This window comes from Dasypus novemcinctus, chromosome 26 (assembly GCF_030445035.2).
Source record: "Dasypus novemcinctus isolate mDasNov1 chromosome 26, mDasNov1.1.hap2, whole genome shotgun sequence".
NCBI lineage: Eukaryota > Metazoa > Chordata > Mammalia > Cingulata > Dasypodidae > Dasypus > Dasypus novemcinctus.
The window spans coordinates 53912417-53934081 of NC_080698.1; the positions used below are offsets into that span (position 1 = coordinate 53912417).

Here is a 21665-nt window from a genome sequence, read left to right on the forward strand (position 1 = left end):
AGGCAAGAGGAGCAGAGAAGTGGATCGGAACACTCACCATCGTTAAAGCTGCCCATTGGTGTTCTCCAGTCATGCCCCGGGGGCTTCTCTGCGTGGCTCAGGGGCAGGCAGGTCCAGAAGGGCAGGGCCCTGCGCCAGGTCAGGGCGCAGGTGCGGCGCCCCGGAAGTTCCCGCAGCACCTTGGTCAGCCCGCCCGCTCTCCCTGTTGCTCTCTTCCGCTCTGCCCCGGAGGCTCCCAGGAGCTTGCACCCACGGGGTCCCGGCATAGGCTGCCAGGGGGAGCGTGGAGGTGGAGTGGAGGTGAAAACGGGATGTCAGCTTCACCCTCAAATGCTGGGGGGAGGGCGGTTGGGCAGCTGGAGGGGAGGCTCAGCTGCTCCTTCTTCCCAGCTCTCCCTCCTCCCTGTGGTGCTCGCTGACGCGCCTCAGGATTTAGAACAGTTTTTTCCTTTGCTCCCCAACACGGCAGAGGCCGAGACCCGGGGTCCGGACTCTCAACAGGTGAGAGAAGCCTGGGACACACCCCATTGGGGGAGGATCCTGGCATATTTCCAAAAGGAAGAAATATTAGAGTAGGGGTGTAAAGACATTGGTGTATTTTAAATGTATGCAGTGAAGCGATAAGCACCTTTTTTATCCCTGCCCCCTGCGTATGAGATGCAATATAACTGGGCTTTGCGTGGGATCATGACGGGATTTATAAAAAAATATGCCTTTCTAGAGCACTACCAGTAGCCTAGTAATAAGGTCAGGTGCAGAGGGATGTGATTGTTTTTATTCAGCGTGGTGTGTGGAGAATCCCATGCTGATATAACAGTCCTTGGTGAATCTGAGGGGTCTCCTAAATGGCCCCCTCCCCCTGGTCCTTCTCTCCCTTCCCATTGGCCAAGCCCATGTAGCACCCTGGAGGGGCTGGGGGTCTCTCCATGCCAAGCTTAGCCTTTCCTGGAAAGGGAGGGTATGGGCATATATGGGTATGCTGGTGAGAACATACCAGCCCAAAGTAAAAGACAGTGTTTTAGAAGCTTATGAGATGCAGCTAAAGCTTTCCTCAGAGGTAAATGTATAGACTTCTATGTCTTGGGTGGACAACAAGAAACAAAGGAAACAACCTAACCCCTCCAGTCAAGAAGATAGAAAGTGCTTTTTTGCTTTTTATAAATCAGTGAAATAGGAAACAGATTGCCAATCAGCAGGAAAGCCTCATGATGATGTGTATCTTACAGAGGAGGAATTTGTCTGATATCAAACATCCCCAGGTCTCAGTGCCAGTGCTGAGGTGGGGGCTGGTTGTGTCCACCCAGGGCTGTCTGAGGGCTGATCCGCTCTGGGACCCTGGGAAGTGAGTGGAGAGGCTCCACCGCAGAGACCCGCTGGAGGCTTCAGAGTTGCGCAGGGGCTGGGTCACGGAAGGGCGGGACTCAGAAACTCCCCTTGCACTTGCTACTACCAACAAACGCTGCTTGGCAGGAGATTTGGTTAGGTTAAAAACAAACACAAAAAAAACCCAAAACAAAACAACAACAAAACCAAAAAAACCCACCCACCACCACCACCACCAAAAAAACAGTCCGAGTTCGCAGGAGCTTGTTTTTCTAATGAATGCTTTCCCTAAAACCGTCGGCCTTTGGTAGGTGCATGCATTTTGCCGAGTTTCTTTCCATTATCTTTCTACCTCAGGGCTGCTGCGGGGCGGCGGGGGCGGCCGTGGCGCCCGGGGCGAGCGGGGCGCGCGGGGCGCAGGGCGTGGCGGGGCGCGGGCTGGAGGGGCGGGCCGGCGGGGGGCGGGCGCGGGGCTGAGCGGCGCCCGCCCTCCTTCCCGCCCTCCCTCTCGCCCGCCCGCCGCCTCCCGCGCCGGCCGCTGGGCTCCCGCTCCCTCTCGCGTCGCAGCCGGCACTTTGCAAACTCCTCGCCGCCCGCGGCGGCCGCAGCTCCGCGCCCAGGTCCGCACGGGGCGCGTCCGTGCGGGGCAGGCGGCAGCCGAGCGCGGCGCGGGGAGCAGGAAGCGAGGAGGCGCCGGGGGCGGGCGCCGGCGGAGGCGGGAGCCGGGAGCCGAGGCGGGGCCCCAGCCGGCCCCGCACCGCCGCGCCCCCCGGGCCGAGCCCCCGCGCCGCCGGCCCCGGGCGCAGCCATGGAGGCCCCGCCGCCGCCCCGCCGCCCGCTCTCCTGACGCGCGGCCCGGCCGCCGGGCGGGGACCATGGCCAGCGCCGCCGAGCCCCCCAGCAAGGCGGCCGAGTACCTGCAGGAGCTGACCCGGATCGTCGCGGCGCAGCAGGAGCTGCTGGCGCGCCGGCGGCGGCGCATCGAGGAGCTGGAGCGCCAAGTGGCGCGGCTGAGCCGCGAGAACGCCGGCCTGCTGGAGCGGCACCGGCGACACCTGGCCGCGTGCGCCCGCCGCGCGGACCCTGGCTCCGGCGCGGCCCCGGGGCCCGGCCTCGGCTCGCAGCCGCTCGGCGCCATCCCGGAGCTCGGCAGCCGCCGCGACCAGTAAGCGGGGGCCGGGGGCGGCGGGCGGATCCGAGACGCGGGAACTTCTCGGGGGGCCCCGGCGGGGAGGCAGACGCGAGTGGGGAGGGCGCCCGGCCGGAGAGCGCCCCGCGAGTGCGGAGGACCCCCACGCGCACGCGGGAACCCTCCCCTTCCCCTGGGAGGGTCGCGGCCCCGCGCTGGCGCTCGACCTCGGGTCCCCCGGGAGGGGCGCTCCAGCGCTGCCACCCGCCCGGCTGTCCGCGGACGGCGCGCCACTTGGGCTTCGGAGGACCCGGGGAGCTCCGCTGCGGGGTCCGGCCTCGCCGCGCAGGGCTCTCCGGGGAGCGGACCCGGTGGCTCTGGGCAACCGGGCCGGACCTCGAAGCCGGAGCCCGGGTGAGAAGGGGGCGGCGGGCACGGCTCGCGCCCTCGAGCGGGCCTGGGTCACCTGCTGGTCGCGGTCCCGCCAACGCGGACCCTGCGCTGCGTCCAGCCCGGCGCCCTCCTCCCCCTGGACGCCTTGCTCTTTTCCTTCCCGGGCGCGGAGCTGTTACCCCGTCTGCCTGGCCCGGGGATTACCAGGGCTATTTCCGACTGGGGATTAAGCCTGGGGACGTGGGGAGGGACTGCCCAGCCGCCCTGGACCCTGGCGACTGCCGGGCTCGCAGCGCGCAGAAGGGCTGCCCACTGGCCTTGCGTGGGTGCCCTAGCCGGGTGTGGGCCCCTCCCCGCTCAAGTCCTGGTTCTCATCTGGGTGACACAGGGAGACACAGCGGTTCCAGTGACCCTGGGGCGAGGTTCCTATGAATTCTGTGCCCTTTTCCAACCCTTCTGTCTCCAGGACCACCGGCCCTGCTTCGGTGGTCTGGACTGGAGCAGGCAGAGACAAGCAGTGTGTGTCGCGCAGGGTGGGTGGGGGAGTGGCGGTCGTCAGGCTTCCTGGGGGCAGAAATGACGGGGAGGGGGAGAGCAGTTAGCCCTGACTCCCAAATCCTGGGCTAGGGGGCTTCTCTTCCCAGGAGTGTGGGTACAGTCTGTGGAACCTCGGGGCTCCTGGTTCTCTATGGGGGTGCTGCAGCAGGCTGTGGCCTTGGCACAGAGGGGCCCCTGCCGCCCACCCTGCAGCTCTTTGGCCTCTAGCAGCAGCTTCTGGGCTGGGTGCTGGGTGAGGTCTTGGAAGGAGGAGAGCTGTGAGGATGGGGTGAGGCTGTGGGCGAACTCGGTGCTGGCAGGGTGGGGTGGTGAGCTCCCCCTTTCCGTTACACCGGGGAGGGAGGGCGGAATGAGGCGTGGGGAGAGCGGAAGCAGAGACCCCCTGGTGGGAGACCTCTGCCCCCCCCCGGGCCCAGCCCCTGGCTCTGTGCGGTCTCCGAGATCCCCTTTAGCACTCGGTCCCCTCCCCGGCGGTTGTGTGTGACCTCCGCACTGGCCACCGGAGTCCTCCCCAGGGGGGGACCAGGGGAAGAGCAGGGGCTGCCCAGGTGAGGTCCCGTGCAGGCAGCACCGTGGCAGGACACTTTTCATAGGAAACAGTGACACATGTTGGTGGGCAGGTGCCTCAGCACCTTCCCCAGGGATGGGCTCCTGCCGTCCCTGCAAAGTCACCCCCCGGTGACCACGCGGCAAACTTCCCCGGCGTGTGGGGAGGGGAGGATTCTGCGAGTCAGCGCGTCCTGCCTGCCAAGGGAGATCCCCACAGGCTCACATCCAGGTGGCGTTGGCCTTGGGGTCGGGGGTGGCTGGGGATGCGGGTGCTGGGCCTCGGTTTTGGAAGCCCCCCGGCTTTTGCAGCCAAGCATGCAATAGAACCTCCTTTAAGAAGAGCAGGGTGGCTGGTCCCCGGGCCAGTTCCAGGCAGAGGGGAGCTTCTCGACCGTCGCCCTGCACCCCAGGCGCCCGGGGGTCTTGCTGAAGTGCAGATTCTGTTTCGGCCGGTCAGCACGGAGAGCCCTGCGTTTCCAGCACTCTCCTAGGGTGCACCTCTGGTCTGTGGACCAGGCTACGGGCAACCAGCCTAGTAGCAGGAAGGCGGGGGGTTCCCACCTGAGACTGAGCATACCAGCCCCGTTTTCCGGCTTCTGCTTCATTCCCAGCCTTTGGGGAGGGAGAAGGCTGGAGTCACCCTTCCTGGGAGACCCGCTGGTTCCTGGGCACGGGGGCTCCATGCTAGCCTCGTATACCAGTTGGGCCACTGGGTGCTGTGAGCCCTTCTGCGGGGCCAGGTGATTTATGACTGGGGAGCATGGGGTGACCCACCTTCTTGAGAGCAGCCAGCTTTTATTAAGTGCCTACCGTATGCAAAGCCGTGATCTGCTTGGAGCCTCCCAGGGAAGAGAGAAGAGAGGATGAGGATATGTATACACTGCAGAGAGACCAGCGCACGGGCAGATGAGTCGACTCTGCTCGCCGGCTGGGCACACCCCCGCCCGCCCCTCTCAGCCTCGGTGGTCCCTAAGTGCACCCAAACCGGGGGTGATATTAGCTGCCTCCCGTTGTTTTTCAGAGGATTGAATCAAGATAGTGGGCATGGAGGAAACTGGTACACAGTAGGTGCTCAATGCACGGCAGATTCCTTCCCTTCTCCACTGGTTTCTAATTTCCTTTGGGCCCACAGAGCGCAGGCGGGAGGGGCGTGCGAACCTCCTGACTGCCCAGGTGTGACCGCTCGTGGCCAGGTGCGGGGGGCGTGGCGTGGGGAAGGTGGTCTCCCACGGGAGCCGTCGGTGGCAGGCGTCGTGGCGGGCTCAGGTTCGGCTGCCGTGGCTGAGGCAGGGTCGCGTGCCCGTGAGCTCGATGAGGCTGGCCGGGCAGCGCCAGGTCGCAACAGCCGTGCTTACTGCTTCCGGAGCGACTTGGCTCGAGTTGTCCCCTCATGCCCACCCCTGTGCCCCCGTGGCTGCAGACAGTGGCCCTTGTCAAGGAGGGTCTCGGGAGTGTGCTGCCCGCCACGTCGGGAAGCCCCCGCCCGCTCCGGCCTGTGGATAGGATGGCCCCGCACGTCTGGAGGGCACGGTGGTACCTTGGGGGAGAGCTAGATGCAATTGAGAGATCCTTAGACAGGCCTGCCCTGGGGACAGCAGTTTCGTCCCACTCCAGCCACTCTGAGAACCCAGAACTTTCTCAGAAAAAGCAGTCTTTGGGAGATTTACTGGGCACTGTGGAAACTTTTAAAATCTTTCAGAAAGTCACCTCTTGTGCCTCAGCCATCGCTGAAAAATATCATCCCGAATCCTCGCTCAGCTTCTGGGAGAACGGGACAGACACAGAAGGCCTTTGTGACTTTTGGTTACTGGTTCCTTTAGTTTCCTGACCTGAAAAAAAAGGTTTGGAGTCAGCTACTTTTTAACGATGTTTCTAGAACTGCCCTCCCGCCCCCCGCCCCTCGCAGAAGCCGGGATTGTTTCCTTTCACCAGAGCTTCAGGCACATAATAGGTGTTCAGTGGATATTTGTTGAATGGATGAAACCAGGGGAATCGATGGAACACAGTGTTTTCCTTTAGAAAATAAGCTTGAACTTCAGCAGGCACAGCTGGTGTTGATGAACACAGAATCAAAACCTGGGGGACTGAGGGGTGGGACCCTGCTCGGAAGACTTTGCATTCGCCAGCTCGCTTAATTGTCGCCTTGCCCAGCTCGCTTAATTGTCGCCTTGCCCCGAGGGGGGCAGATGCTGCTCCCGTTTTACAGATGTGGAAACTGAGGCTCAGTGAGTTCACAGGACTTGGCCCGGCTGCCCCATCTGGTCAGTGGTGGAGCCAGGTTCAGGACCCCTGTTCTTCCCCGGTCCCCCTCGCCCCAACTGCCCCTCAGGCTTTCCAGGCATCGGGCCATCTTCGGAGAGCTTGCGGGATTGCCACCCTCTAACGCTGGAGAAAATTCCAGCGCGTGTGGCTTTTGCCCTGCCGCGTGGGACGTGGTCACCGAGCAGGGCTCCCGGGGCCACGTGACGGGGCAGCGGGGAGGGGGCAAGGCCTGAGCACCTCCCAGCCTTTGACCCTGCCCGGGTGGGAGTGGAGTCCCTGGCACGCCGGGGGAAGTGGCCCCCTCGCCTTCTCGCCCCCCCGGCCCTCGGCTCGTGTCCTGTCCCTCAGGAGAGGATGCTCTTCCCAAGCTCTGAGTGGGTGACTCACTCCGGGGGAGGTTTCCCGGGGCCCACGGTCTGGGTTGACCTCCCAGGGCCTTCTTCCCGGCCCGTGGTGACAGGCGCAGTGACGCGGGTGCATCCGTTGGGAAAGAAGCTGAGTAGATGGCTGGGAAAGAGGGGGTGCCTGGAGGCACCGGGGCCGGCTCCGCTGGCAGCAGGGTGGGGCCGTGGGAAGCTGCACCTGCTGAGGAGTCTCTGGTCAGTGTCTTAGCCTTCACACGCGTGGGTTCAGGGCTGAAGGGTGGCGGCCCTTCAGCCCCACGCCTTCTCCTCTTCCTCTCAGTGAACAGTTAGGAGCTGGCAGAGAGGCAGGACAGCTTTCCTGGGCTCGAGCTTGGTGGCGTGGGCCCAGGAGGGCGAGGCCGTGCGCAGCTGAACTGAAATACCAAGCTTGTTCTCCCAGCCGAGATAACGACTTGATCCAACGCTGGGAAGGAGGTCCCCAAGTCAGGAACGGGCTGCAGCCGTGCTTTTGGAGACTTGTCTCCTTTGGACAAAATGTATTTAACTCCGAGGACGCCAGGCGAGCTGTTATTTTTCCAGCAGATGGTGAAGTTCGCAGAAAGAGGGAGGGAGTGTTTCTCAGAGGCTCTCTCCCAGCCGTCTGACAAGCTGAGCAAATTATTATTTTACAACCTGGAAAATAAATCACAGAACGCTTCCTTCGCTAGCCTGGGTGGAGGAAAGAAGCGGCAAGCGGTGCCGTTGTGTGAAATAAAGTTGAGACCTGTTTCCGTGGCTGTGTGAGTTTTCACCTCCGCTTTCCGGGCTCAGGTTTGGGGGATCTGCGGAGGTCCTGGGACGATGAAGGGGTACAGGGGAGGCGGGAGCCCTCGGTGCCACTGAGAAGTCCCCGAGGCGTGTGGCTGGGAGTTTGGGGGCGGCGGTGTTTGTTCAGCTGGGTGGCTGCTCTTTCTGACTGCTGAACAGGTCTTTGGTGTCCTGTTTTTTAATATTTATTTTTTAAGAAAGGGCCATGCTCGGCCTTCCTTGGTAAGTGTCCCATTCTCAGCTCCTCGGGGTAAATACCATCCACAGAATTGCCACGCAAGGGCAGAAGAAACAAACCACAGGAACCCCGCAATAACCAAAATATGCAAAAGTGACTTGACCTAGTTGAAACAGAGCAGAAGCTAGAGAGCGGGCTGAGAGGAGAGCCGAGGCCAGCTTTGGGGCCTGAAACTTCTCGAACTTGCCACACCGCCCCAGTGCTGACCTGCAGCTGGAATTTCCCCCACGATGAAATAAACTTAACCTATAAACATTAATGGAAATTTGGAGTTGAAATTCTCCCTCTCTGCAGGACTGGTATTTCAGGAGGATGAGCCACACTGGGGTTATTCACAATTTAAAAAAATATTTTTCTTAACGTTTGAGTTCTAAATGATAAAAAAATTAGAAACTTCTTTTCTGATTGGTGGAGAGCTACGGTCTTAAGTCTTCCAAATTATCTTCCCCTGCCCTGGCAGCACGAGCCTTGCTCTGGGGACCCTCCAGGCCTCTCTGTGATCCCCCAAAACTGAGCAGTTAATCCCTGGCCCACAGGGGGTCCCTTGTAGGACCCCCGTCTTGCCTCAGCCACGTCCGAGCAGCGCGGACCGTCCGGATGAGGCCGCGCGTTGCCCTTGCCTCTCTAACGTGCTGTTTTTCTCCGTCCGAAATGGGGACGGCTGCTGCGGTCGGGGAGGACACGGGGATTGCAGCCTGTGCCCGCCGCTGCAGAGCTCAGCGAAGCGGGCTCTGGTGGGTGGGGCAGCCGGGGTTTTATGAATGCTGTTGAGGACCAGTCCCCGGCGTTCTGTGACAGGCGTCTTCAAACTTACAGCAGAGTGGGGAGGATCAGAACGCCAGCCCGCGTCGACAGCGAACGTCTGCGGTACTGCCTTGCTAAGGCCCATCCGTCCCCCGGGGTGTGTGTTGTTGTTTTTTTTGAGAAGTCAGATATATATATTTTAGGGATACATAAAGAGATAGCAAAAATCAATCAATCAATCAATACGTGGATTCAAAGGATATATGCAAAATTGATACTATCTGCCTTAACATGGGGACCAATGTTTTGTAACATTTTATAACCATTAATTTCAAAACTGAAATTATGCAATAAATACTACAAAAATGTCACGTTTTCTAATTCTGGTGGTGGTCATGCAAAGTTCATTAATTTATTCTCTAAATGTCCCTCTTTTAAGTAAAAAAAAAAAAAGAGAACCGATCCTCAAATTCACGAAACCTCATTTTTTCCTCCTCACATGTTTAGACGTTCGGTCATGTGTTCATGAATTTATACGGCAAGTCAACACTGACCGAGCGCCTCCTGGGTGCCAGGAGCCAGGCCCGGCCCTGCACACCCGTGCTAGCCACTTCCTTTGTCCTCTCACAGTCCCCGGGCTACTCGGGTGATTCGGCGTCCCCACTCCCTCTCCTTGCAAACGTGTCACCGCGGGCCATAGACGTGTAAGCCCAAGACGGCGGCGCTGAGGGGCTGGCCCAGAATAGGAAATGCTGCCCGTCGTGTGTGGCCGAGGGGAGGAAGCAAATACCTGGGGGAATCCACAGAGGCTTCCTGGAGGAGGTGACTCTGGGGCCTGAAGAGCAAGAGGAGGAGGATGACGGGTGAAATATCACCTGTGGAAGCGCAGAGGTGACAGGCGAAGCCAATTGTTATTTTACAACTTGGGAAAAAAAATCTGTCCCGCTTGGAGAAAGCGGCGAGCAGCGCTGCGGTGTGAAGTCAGCCGAGGCGTGACTCGTGCTGTGTCTGTGCCGGGGGCGGGGAGGGTGCCGCCGGGTGCTTGTCCAGGCTGCCCCGGGAGAGCTGGGCCAGGGGACGTTCGCACAGGCCAGCCGCTTGCTTTGCACCCGGATTTCATTCTTTGGGGACTGTGAGCAAGGCCTGCTCTCCCCTCCCACGGGGCGGCTCCGTCCGAGCCCAGGATTGGGAATGCTCAGCGTTGCCTCCTGGGGCAGAGGCAGGATTCAGCAGGAGCAGGACGGAAGGAAAGCCTGTCGCTCTGCACTAAATGTGGAAGGCTTTGATGATGATAAAGTGACGGCTGCAGGTGCCGTGAGCCGAGCACCTCCTGCTCAGTATCCTCGTTAAGGCTCCAGCCCCGTGACAGTGTGAGCCAATGTCATCCCATGTTGCAGATGCGAACGCTGAGGCTCACTGCCCAAGGTCACTCAGTGGCAGAGGCACGTTTCGCACTCGGGTCTTTCTGCCCCCAGAGCCCACAGTTCGTGCCTGCACTGTGCTGCTGAAAAGCTGTTTGCTGTGCTTTGAGAAACATCTGGAGCCTGTACTGTACTGTGCTCCAGAGGGCTGGTTTCAGGGAACCAGAATTAGCCCCAGCATCCTCACCCCAGAAACAGCAGCGCTGCCCTTTGAGCAGGGGTTCTTAACCAGGGGTCAAGTTCAAGTTCAGTGAGCTTGATCTGAAATTCAGTAAACATTATTCCTGAGGGGACATGTTGGTGCGGGTGTGATGCTTATTAAATAATACACAGTGTAGTGTGGACTTAGTAAGGGGTCTATGGTTTTCACCTGACTAGCAAAGGGGTCCATGGAACAAAACAGGGGAAGAGCCCCTGCCTTTGAGCCTCTGGATGTGGCCGCTCACTCTCCACCTGGGCTGCCTTGGAGACGTCGTTTTACTGCCTGGAGCCCAAGTCCCTTCCTGGACAAACAGCAGTGACGGCCCCAGCCTCGTGGGGAGGCTGCATTAGATGCGGGCGTGTACCGGAAGGGGCTTTCTCTGTCAAAGCCAGGTGCTCTTGGAATTCCTTGGTCCATCTTCCCCATTCCAAATAGGTGAGCCTTCCTTAACTTCCTAGAAAGCCCCTGGAGAAGCAACCCGGGCATTTTATATTCATTCATTTAAGACACGCTTGGGGACTGGGTCACACTGAACGGCTGGAACTTGTACCCTGTCCTGTGGCTCTGTCTGCCCTGTAGGTCCTTGTCAGAAGCACCCCCAGGGGTCTCACTGTCCTGTTTGCTCTGTGTTCTTCCTTGCATAAAGAGCTCCAAGCCTTGTGCAGGTCCAGGGTGCCTGGGCCAAATGCTGTTCATTTGAATTTCAAGGAACAGGAACCGAGTTTACCCAAGGTTCCAAAGATGGGGCGTCTGCAGAGCTTGTTCTTGCAGCAGACAGGTCTGGGGTCCTTCTCCTGGCAAGTTATTTGCAACTGGCCCGTGAAGCATTCGACATGGCAGGAGCGACGTGCTTGGCGAAATCCTACTCTTTTCCTGGACGGTCTCAGTGTTCCAAGGAAAAATAGTCAGCACGCCTACTGGCTGGCGGCCTCTAGGATCTCCCCCGTGAACTTGTGGAGCGGGATTCACGGAGGGTCCGCAGGGGCCCGTGCACATCCTGAAGTTGAACTTGAGTGGGGGGCTGCCCGTGTGGATGCCCAGTGATCAGGACTCCAGGTAGGTTCCTGGCCGGGACACCTGCTCCTTCTCCCTCCTCCTTGGCATGGTAAACGAGCCTCTCCAGAGAGGGTCTCAGCGTCCTCCTTCCTGATAGGGGGACAGTGGCAGGTGGTTCTCAAAAGGGGGTGACCCGAGGAGGAGTGTGCCCAGCACCGAGGACCCCAGCGTGGGGAGCGGGAAGAGCGGAGGCTGGGCAGGGTACAGGCTGTCCTGGTGGGGGCTTTGGTTTTAATCTGAGGGCGATGGGGGTCCACGGAGGGACCTCTGGACCCTGGGAGAGGCAGAGCGACCAGCTAATGGGCGGCCCCTGTGGAGCTGTGTGGGAGATGCTGAGAGCTTGGGCTGGGTGCTGGACTTGGGTTTTGATGAGATGCACGTGCTCCCGTCCTGCCTTTTCCCCACAACAATCACCCGACCAGATGGGAAAGAGAGAGAATGGCTTCACCAGGGAGGAAAGGCTCCAGATGGGAGGGTGCCATGTCAGTCTTTGTTGCCGGGAGTGTTTCTTGGAACTGTGAGTGAGTGGAGCCGGCTGGCGACCCTGGACCCTGCCGCCACCTCCCCCTCCCAGGCTAGCCTGCCTCTGCCTCCCTACCCAGACTAGCCTGCCGCCACCTCCCCCTCCCAGGCTAGCCCGCCACCCCCGCCCCCTCCCAGGCTAGCCTGCCTCTGCCTCCCTACCCAGACTAGCCTGCCGCCACCTCCCCCTCCCAGGCTAGCCCGCCGCCCCCGCCCCCTCCCAGGCTAGCCCGCCTCTGCCTCCCTACCCAGACTAGCCTGCCGCCACCTCCCCCTCCCAGGCTAGCCCGCATCCCCCGCCCCCTCCCAGGCTAGCCCGCCTCTGCCTTCCTACCCAAGCTAGCCCCCCTCTGCCTTCCAGCCCACCTCTGCTTACCCACCCAGGCTAGCCCGCCTCCTTAGGCAGAGGTGAGGATGCAGACCCTGAAGCCTGGCTGCCAGATTTGAATCCCAGTTCAGGTCTCCTTTGGCCAGTTCCTTAGCCTTTCTGTGCCTCAGTTTCCTCACCTACAAAATGGGGGGATATAAAGCACCGCCTACCTTATAGGAAGATTGTGAAGGTTAAATCCCTAGTTAGGTAAATGCCCAAGTATCCTCTCACATGTGAACTTTTATCTCTGTGGTTCCCACTTTATAAGTCAAGAAGAAATATGGTGTTGTAGAAAGGTCATGCGATTTCGAATGGGATCCTCTCTAATGTATCTGTCCATTCATCTTTTTGCTCATTTAACTTAGCTGATTTTGATTCTGAACCTTTCGAAAGATGGATCACCACCATCTCTTTTAACCCTTGCAGTAACAATCCTTTTTGCACATTAAAGTTGTGGAGACTTAATGTTATTAAAACTGAATGGAGGCGGCGGACTTGACCCAGTGGTTAGGGCGTCTGTCTACCACATGGGAGGTCCAAGGTTCAAACCCCGGGCCTCCTTGACCCGTGTGCAGCTGGCCCATGGGCAGTGCTGATGCGCGCAGGGAGTGCTGTGCCATGCAGGGGTGTCCCCCGCGTAGGGGAGCCCCACAGGCAAGGAGTGCGCCCCGTAAGGAGAGCCACCCAGCGTGAAAGAAAGTGCAGCCTGCCCAGGAATGGCGCCGCCCACACAGAGACCTGACACGCAAGATGACGCAATGATGCTGCTGACAACTACAGAAGTGGACAAAGAAGACGCAGCAAATAGACACAGAGAACAGACAACCAGGGTGGGGGGGGGAAGGGGAGAGAAATAAATATATCTTAAAAAAAAAAAAACGGAATGGAAAGGAGCGGATGTAGCTTAGTGGTTGAGCACCTGCTTCCCATTAACGAGGTCCCGGATTCCATCTCCGGTACCTCCAAAAAAAAGGGAAAAAATAAATGGATGAAATTCAACCTATTCAAAAAAAGCAACAAACCAAATGGAGGACTCTCCCCAAAATGGACATCTGGAAAGTTCCACCCCTTCCCTCCGCATGCCACACCAGGGTCTGCCTCCTTTCCTCCAGCTCAGTGGTTCTCAGACTTCCGTGTATGTAGGACTAACCCACCTAAAGGGGGTGCCCAGGGTCACCCACCCCATTTCCCCCCCAAGGGCTCACCTGCTTGCGCTGGGTGGGCTGAGGACAACACAAGCGCCCATGCACCAGGGCTCACCACCCCCACTGTGCCCACTGAGCAGATGAGCCTGCAGGGGCCGGAGCGCCCCCCTGGGGCCTCCCCAGCCTGGTGGTCTCAGGGCAGTTGGACCTCTTGCCTGGTGGCTCAGGGGTCCCAGAGAGAGAATGTTCTGGAACACCCAGTGGAGGCTGCAAGGCCTCTTAGGACTGCACTGCGGGAGTCCCGGCACATCCCTGTCTAACGCCAAGCGGGTTACCAGGCCCAGCGCGGGTTCAGGGCTGGGGGCCCTGGGCTCCGCGGCCCCGTGGGAGGGCGGGCAGAGCTCTGCGCCCTCTCTCCCCCTGGATCAGCTGCTCAGCCATGTCCGGCTCTTCCCGCCCCTGGAGGCCGGCAGGTGGGGGCAGCTTTGCCCTCCGTTCAGCCCTGGGTGTGAAAGGCCCTCCGTGGCGCCCTCCCCGCGCAGGACTGGGCGTCGACGGGCGGCCTCGTTCTGTGCCGCGGAGCTCAGGGAGCCCACGGGCCCGGGACCGGGGTGGACGGCCGGGCCGCCTCGCGCCCCAGGGGCCCCCGCCCACCTGCTCAGGGGGCACCTGCCCTTCCTCAGCCCCTCACTCTGTGTTTGCCCTCCTGCCGTGTGGGGAGGCAGCCACGACCTCCAGCCGCGGGGTCTCACGTGCGCCCTCTCCCGCCTGCCTGGGGACCTCAGGAGGGTCACCGCGGAGAATCGTCACACGTGGCAGCGTGTCCCTGAGAGCCTGTGGAAGGATGCGCCAGAGAGAGCCATGCCCGGGGCCGGCCCCGTGGTGGGCAGCCCGAAGTGCCCGTTCTCCTCTCTTTTTTAAAGTTGTTATTATTATGTTGACGTGTTTTATGGTGACCATAAAATGTGCCATTTTTCAGTGTTCAATTCTGTAGCGTTAAATACCTTCCTGATGTGGTTCTGCCATCACCACTATCTATTTAAAAAACTTCTTTCACCCACATAGAGATTCTGCCCCCGTTCAGCAGTGGCCGCCCATCGCCCTCCCCTGCAGTCAAGCCCTGGGGGCCCTGCTCTCGGTCCCTGGGAACTGGCTTCTCTGGATACTTCCTGTAAGGGGAGTCGTGCATTATTTGTCCGTTCGCGTCTGGCCCGTGTCGCTCAGCATCGCGTCTTCGGGGCTCGTGCGCGTGTACCGGGCTCCCTCCCTCCCTCTGCACGGCCGAGTAGCAGCCCGCGGTGTGGGTAGACCGCGTCTTGTCTTCACTCATCCGTCGGTGGACACTTGGGTGGGGTCCTCCTTCGGGCCGTTGTGGGCAGTGCCTCTAGGAACATCGCTGTGCGGGTGTCTGTCCGGGTCGCTGCTCCCCGCCCTTTGGACCGATACCTGTGGGTGGGGGGGACGTGGTGATTCTGCTTATCCTCCTGGGGAACCGCCAGGCTTTTCCACGGTGGTCGTGCCTTTTTACATTCCCACCTGCAAGGCCCCCTCTCTTTTCATTCCTTCCCCTCCCTCCTTCCTCTTGGGTATAGTCCCAGCAGTATTTTCTCTTGTTCGGGATCCGCCCTGGGGGGCGGCCAGGTGCCTGCTTGTGAGTGTCCATCCTGTGCCTGCCCCGCCCACCCTGCCCTGCCCTCGCCCCTCTGTGCCTTCGCTCATGCTGGTCCCTCAGCCTGGAATGCCCTTCCTTGCAGCTCCATTCCTGCCCCCGCTGCAAACTGCTTATGTTTAAAAAACACATGCGTTAGTGAATCAGCGATGGCTCTGTGGAGAGGACCAGGGTCTCCAGATTGGGGTGCACCCACCCCGGGGGGTGGGCAGCCTGAAGCTTTGAGGGTAGGAATAAGAGCTTAGAACTTGTGTTGGCATTTGCTGTTTATTCTCATCCTTTCAGCATCTCTTTTTGGTGAGCTCTTACAGTATGCATAACAGCAGTGCAGTTGGACCTGCACATACTTTGTAAACATATATAGATACATTTATTGTGGGGGCATGTTCAGAATTTCTTGTGGGGAAAACTTATCAAAAAAGCCTGACGATTGGTAGCTTCAGCTGAGGTTTTACTGCTTTCCTCCTGCCAGCAGCTGCTTTCCTGGTACCGGGCAGTCTCCAATGTGAGATTGGCTGAAATAAGCTTTTGCTGAGCTTGTTTCAGTTTGCTGGGTGCAAACTGATTGCTTTTTACCTGCACAGCCCCATTCTATAGATGAGGAAACGGAGGCTCAGAGAGGTGAAGCGTCTTGCCTGGGGTTGCACAGCTGGTAAGTGGCAGGGCCAGAAGTGAACCAGGTCTGTGTGACTCCCGAACCAGTGCTCTCTCCATCCCGCCTGTTGCTTGGTGTCCCCTTTGCCCACCGCAGGCTGAGTTCCCGGGACTTCCGTGGCTGGGCAGTGGCGGCGACAGGAGCCGGCCTCTGGGGAGGGTGGTCCTGGCGCAGTGCCCTGGATGAGGCACGCAGGCTCACAAGCACGCTCCTCGCGCCTCCCCTGGGAATCTGCAAGCGCCCCACGGGGAGGAGACGCAGCGGAGGGGCGCGAGGACGGTCGGCGGAGGGGGATGGCGTCTGCGGGCGCGACCCTCTTGAGAAGGGTGGCTTCCTGCTGCCAGGGGCGCGGGGCTGGGGGGAGCTGGGTCATCACCCACCTCCCCGGATTTTCTTTCACCAGATGCCCCGAGTCCCGTCCTCCTTGGCCCAGAAGGGCTAGAGGTCCTGGGACGGGGGCTTTGTCGGGAACACCAGCCCCTCCTCTTGGCTGAATGCTTTACTCTCAGCGGCGGTTCCTTTGGTTTCTGATGTGAACTTGAGCTTCGCGCCACACCCCGTGCGCATTTATGGAGGCTCCCTTCACGGGCTGGACGTACAGCAGGTGCTGCGGGCCACGCGGCCGGCCGAGGAGAGAACTAGCCAGAAAGGGCCCAGGGCTGGGGGGCAGCGGGGCTGTCTGGAGGGGCAGGGCAGGTCCAGGTAGCGTCACCTCCACTTCACCCGGCCCTTCGGGGTCCCACCTGTGCCCCGTGAGGGGGCGCTGGCTTTTTAAACTGTGTGACCTCTGGGTACCACGAATTTCCCATTTTCACCATTTCTGAGTGGACAGTTCAGTGGCATTAGCTGTATCTACCGTGTTGTGCTGCTCTCCACCAAATTCATCACCCAGACATTCCATCACCCCGAACAGACGCCCATCAAGCGTAACTCCCCGTTCCGTCTCCTCCTGGGGTAACCTGCACCCTACTTCCTGTCTCTATGATTTGTAATTTGCGTATTGTAGGCATGTAAGTGGACTCACACGATGTCTGTCCTTTCGTGTCTGGCTTCTCTACTCGCCGTGCCTTGGAGATGGGCGCATGTGGTGTGTGCATCGGCGCTTCCCTCCTCTTCCTGGCTGACTAATATTCCGTCGTATGGGCGTGCTGCGTTTTGTTTATCCACCCGCTTGGGTTGCTTCCATCTTTGGGTTGTCATGAGCAATGCTGCTGGGGGTACCTGTGGAGTCACAGACATGCTTTCAGTTCTTTGGCGCAGACTCCTAGAGGAGCAGGCTCTCGATTTCTTCCCAAGGTGGAAGCTCGGCCGAAACGCTCCAGGGCCTCTCCCTGAACGCTCCTCCTTCTCCGCCTTCGCTTGCTGGAGCCGCCCGGTTCCCCTCCACGTGTGACCTGGTGGCTGCTGCTTCGGGCAACCTGCTGCCCGGGCCCCTGGCTCGACGAGGAGGTCCCCACCCGGGGACCACCAGCCCTGCCGCACTGCTGGGGACCGCGGCGAGGCCCGCCCCGCCTGAGTTCGGCATTTCTCCTGGCTGCCCCCGGGGCTGGGTCAGCGGTGTGTGTTAAGCCGCTTGATTCGGTCAGGGCCGTGGCGCTGGGACTGAACTGTCACCTTTCACTTTGCATTTACCAAGTGGGATTTGGTGTTTAAAAAAGGAAAAGCCGAGGTGGTGGGTGTGTGCAGAAGTGGGCTCCGTCCTTCGCAGCCTGGGAGCGCTTCCTCGCCTGGAGACTGGGCAGGAGAACGGTTTCTCCCGGGTAGGATCAGGCCACGCAGCCCTGGAACACGCCCTCAGGAGCAGTTCTCAGTAACTACTATTTTGGTGGTTTTGGAGGAAATAGTAAAAGGGTCTTAGAGGTGGAAAAGGGGGTGATCCCTGGGCTACATGGGGTGTGTGGCCAAGACAGCTCTTTCCCAATATCGGATTTCTTCTTTCTCTTTAGCCATAAAACTTAAAAAAAAAAAATATATATATATATATATATATATGGCCCCACAGAGCCAACCAGAATGAAGAGTGCATTGCTCAGCCGCTCTGGTAGTTTGGCATGGCTCTCTGACTCCGTTCTGGCCAATAAGTGGTAAACAGAAGTTTGAGCACCTTCCAGGGAGCGTCTTTAAAGGGAAAGGGTACGTTCTTTGCCCCATGTTCCTGTTTCCTATTAGTTGGGATAAGGACGTGAAGGCTGGGGCTCAGCAGCAATGTTGGATTGTGAGGAAAATCCCTGCGTGGTGCCAGTGGGAGGGCCATGAACTGAAAGGAGCACTGGGGGACCTGTTCCACTCAGCCTGGACTGCCCACCTCCAGATGCTTATCCGAGGGTATAAACCACGTGTTGAAGTCTGTGTTAACGTATTTGGTTTTGGTCCCTTCTAGTCAATTCTAATCCTGAGGGTCACTTGATAGCTCTGATTTGAAGATATTTGACCAGGTCTCTAGGAGCGTGAGCCTGCAGGATGGGTAGAGTGGAGGTGCCTAGCCCCCAGGGCCCTAGTGTCTAGAAAGTTGCTGAATTTAGTCACTCAGTAGCTGTGGGCCAGGGACTGCACATGGTGGGAGATTCAGAGGCAGCACGGGGCCGGGAGAGGGTCAGCCAGTGCCCTCGGGAGACGGGGGGTGTCCCCTGATGATGGGACACAGCCGGGGTGGGGCCTGGCAGGAGGGAGCAGGGGGCAACGGGATCCTCTTAGGGGGAGCCTCGGGGCCAGCCTACCCACCTTGCTGCTTGGATCAGGGAGAGAGGCGAGGGGCAGGGCCGGGAGAAGCCCGGGGGGCATTTGAGACAGGGACGGGGGCCCGTGGCAGCCCTGCGGGGCCTGGTCCCTCCTCAGGGGGCTGGAATGGGTGCCCCCCCGTCCATGGCGAGGTCCCAGCTGCAGCTCAGCCCTCTGCTTCCTCTGCTTTCAGCTACGTGCCGCTGAGAGAGAAAAAGAGAGGGAAAGCGGCAGAGAGAGGAGAGACGGGCAGGCCGAGCCTGAGCGCCGTGCAGGCCCCTGGGCGCGGCTCACCTTCCTTTCCTTCTCCCCTGCGTCTTGAATTAGTCACCGATTTATTGGTTCACTTGAGGGGCGCTTCTGAGCCTCCCCCAAGTGCCAGCCCGCGGTGGGAGTGACGAAGGGACAGTGACAGCTGGAGGGAGGGGGTAGGGGAGCAGGGGGTGCCGTGCACACTTCAGGAAATGCCTCTGCCCCCCTTTGAAGGAGATGGATTGGCAGGTTGATTCTGAGACCAGGGAGCACCCATCAGAGCACGCGGGGCGCAAACGAGCCCGAGAGGCGGGGAAGAGAGCACGGAGGGTCCGTTTCTGCGGCGTGCCCCCCCAGCCCTGCCCCTCCGCCTGTCTCCTGGGTGTGCCCTCCCCGCCCCCTCATCTCCTTAGAACCAGGCCGTGCCTCAGTTGCCCTTACACAGCAAACCGAAGGTTTCTCACGGGCAGGGTAGGCGTCCGATGATGCCACTGTGGTTTAAAAATCAACATCGTGAAGGCCACGAGGTGGGGCGAGGGTGGGGCACAAAGACCGACGTGAGGCTCTGTTCCCTGGGGGCTGCGCGGTGGGCCCCGCCCCGCGGAAGGTGCGCTCCTGGCCAGGCCTGCTGCGGTCGCCCCTCCTGGCTTGGCTGCTGGGCTCAGAAGCCAAGGCCAGGAGCTTTGGGGCTATTTATATCGACTCCAGCAAATCTTTTGATCTCCGTGATCCCAGGCCCAGCCCGGGAGGCTCAGGGCCAGTGACAGGAGTCCACAGAATGTGCTAGAAGGACCTCGGAGTTCACACTTTCGGCTCAGAAATTGGGCTGCAGAGAGGGCTGGCCGGATCACCAGCGAGCGAGCGGCCAGCCCCCCACCCCTGCTCCTGGCTGTGGTTGGGGGACAAGGAGGAAGCTGGCAGCAGTGAGCGTTCATTAAGCACCTACTATGCGCCTGTCACCTTGTGCTACCTGCACTCAGTCCTCTCAGGAACCCACTGAGGGAAGTGTTGTCATCTTCACTGTACAGGTGAGGAAACTGAGGCAGGGGAAGGCAGGGCGAAGATAAGGTGTTTTCAGGGCCTCTGTTACCGGGTCTCCTGCGCCCTCCCGAGCACAGCACCCCCGGGGCCCACTCCCTGCTCCTCCCTTCCTTTGGGGGGCTCAGCCCAGCCGCTCCAGAGGGGCCCCTTGCACCTTCAGCTCCTTCCTCGCCCTTCGTTGTCTTTTCAGCACAAATCCCCACCTGACACCTTCTGCCTTGGTTTCCCCCGCAGGATGGGGGCCTCACGAGGGCAGGGGTTTTGTCTGTTTCACTCACCGCCGTATCCCCGGCAGCCGGCCTGAGCGAGCCTGTGCCGGAACATTCTCTCGCTGGCCTGCTGCTTCTGCACAGCTCGGGCCCCTGCTCCAGGCCCTCCTGGACCCACCGAAGAGCTGAGGGGCGGCCTCGCCCGGCCTCGTGCCTGCTCGGGGGGAGCCCCTCTCCCCGCGGGGCTGCCGGTGCGAAGGCCCTCGCTGCGAGCTGGGGGTCCCCGCGGGCGTCTGCCTTGGGCGGGCGCGGGTTTCTCCGGCGCGGCCATCCCAGCCACACGTTGCAGGGCGTTGCCCCGTCCGCCCCCCTGCATTCTGATGTATGCAAATGGCTTTGGGGTGAGGTACAGCCCCTTGCCCACCTTTGCCCCCAGCAGCTGCAGCCTGGCCGTGGCAGTGACCCACCTGGGGCCTTCTCCGGGGAAACGCTCTTGGCAGACGGGGGTCCTGACCCAGGGGACCGGGGCGAGTGACCCGCTGATGGGGTACCAACGCCGCTGCCCTCGCCTCGAGGCGGGGCACCCCTGTGAGGTTGCTGCGGGGCCCCGTGGATCGGGCGCGACAGCTGTGTGTGAGCCCCTGTCTGTGCTCCCCTCCCCTGCCTTCCTCACAGGCGCCCCCCGAGAGCTCCTGCTCAGTGAACCACGGTCCCCACGTCCCGCGCTCAGGCGCTGTGGCCGGGAAACCCGTCCCAGCCGCTCTGCTCTTTGCTTCCGTCTGCTCCCCCTGTGACCACAGCTCCCCGGGCGTCTGTCCCAGGGAGGTTCCCACGCGGGCTCAGGCGCTCGCTGCGTGTTGTCAGCAGCGCCGCAGCCAGGGCGGCTGAGGGTGGACGGCGGAGCGTGGTGGACGGCTTCTCCCATCCCCGCCAGGGAGGAATCGATCAGAGAGAAGTGCCGACTGGGTGTGGAGTCGCCTTACCGGGGAGCTTAGTAACCCAGAGCTGATGGGTGCGCCCACCTGCTGTGTGCCCACAAGGACGGCTTTTGTACATCGCAGAAAATACCCGGGGCCGGGGGGCGGGGGGAGATCGGGACCCTCCCGCGTTGCTGGTGGGAATGTAAGATGGTGCAGCTGCTGAGGGGGATGGCTTCGTGGCCCCTCAAGAGTTGGACATAGGATTACCTGTGGCCCAGCAATTCCGCTCCTAGGGATGTACCCAAGAGAATGGAAACAGGGACTCAGATTCCTGTACACCGGTGTTCAGAGCAGTCTTGTTCCCGATCGCCGAAAGGTGGGGCCACCCAGGGGTCCATCGACACATGAGTGGACAAGGTGAATGGCCTGTCCATACATGGACCATGATTCAGCTGTCAAAAGGAAGGAAGCTCTGGGAAATGGACTTGGCCCAGTGGTTGGGCGTCCGTCTACCACATGGGAGGTCCCGGGCCTCCTTGACCCGTGTGGAGCTGGCCATGCGCAGTGCTGATGCGCACAAGGAGTGCCGTGCCACGCAGGGGTGCCCCCCGCAGAGGGGAGCCCCACGTGCAAGGAGTGCGCCCCATAAGGAGAGCCGCCCAGCGCTAAAGAAAGTGCAGCCTGCCCAGGAATGGCGCCGCACACACAGGGAGCTGACACAACAGGATGATGCAACAAAGAAACATGGATTCCCGTGCCGCTGACACCAACAGAAGTGGACAAAGAAACAAGACGCAGCAAATAGACACAGAGAACAGACAACCGGGGTGGGAGGGAGGGGAGAGAAATAAATAAATAAATAAATCTTTAAAAAAAAAGAAAAGGAAGGAAGCGCCGACACGCAACAACACGGATGAGCCGTGACGATGTCATGTGGGGTGAAATAAGCAAGACTCAGAAGGACAAGTATCGCATGAGCTTGCTTATATGAAATCTAGAGTAAGAAATTTTCACAGAGGCAAAGTACATGAGAGGTTCCCAGGCCCTGGGCCAAGAGGGAAGGAAGGGAGAGTTATTGGTTAGTGGGTAAAGCGTTTCTGCTTTGGGAGAGGCAGTT

The 21665-nt window shown here is 60.1% G+C and overlaps 1 protein-coding gene across 1 annotated transcript in view; it reads left to right on the forward strand.

Annotated features, from left to right (window-relative positions):
* Positions 1 to 2373: 2373 nt before the first annotated feature.
* IQSEC1 (IQ motif and Sec7 domain ArfGEF 1) overlaps positions 2374 to 21665 on the forward strand; it is a 409754-nt gene continuing 390462 nt past the window's right edge. The window contains exon 1 of the mRNA XM_058288609.2: positions 2374 to 2488. The gene's annotated coding sequence lies outside the window, so the exon portion shown is untranslated. The remainder of the gene's footprint in view (positions 2489 to 21665) is intronic.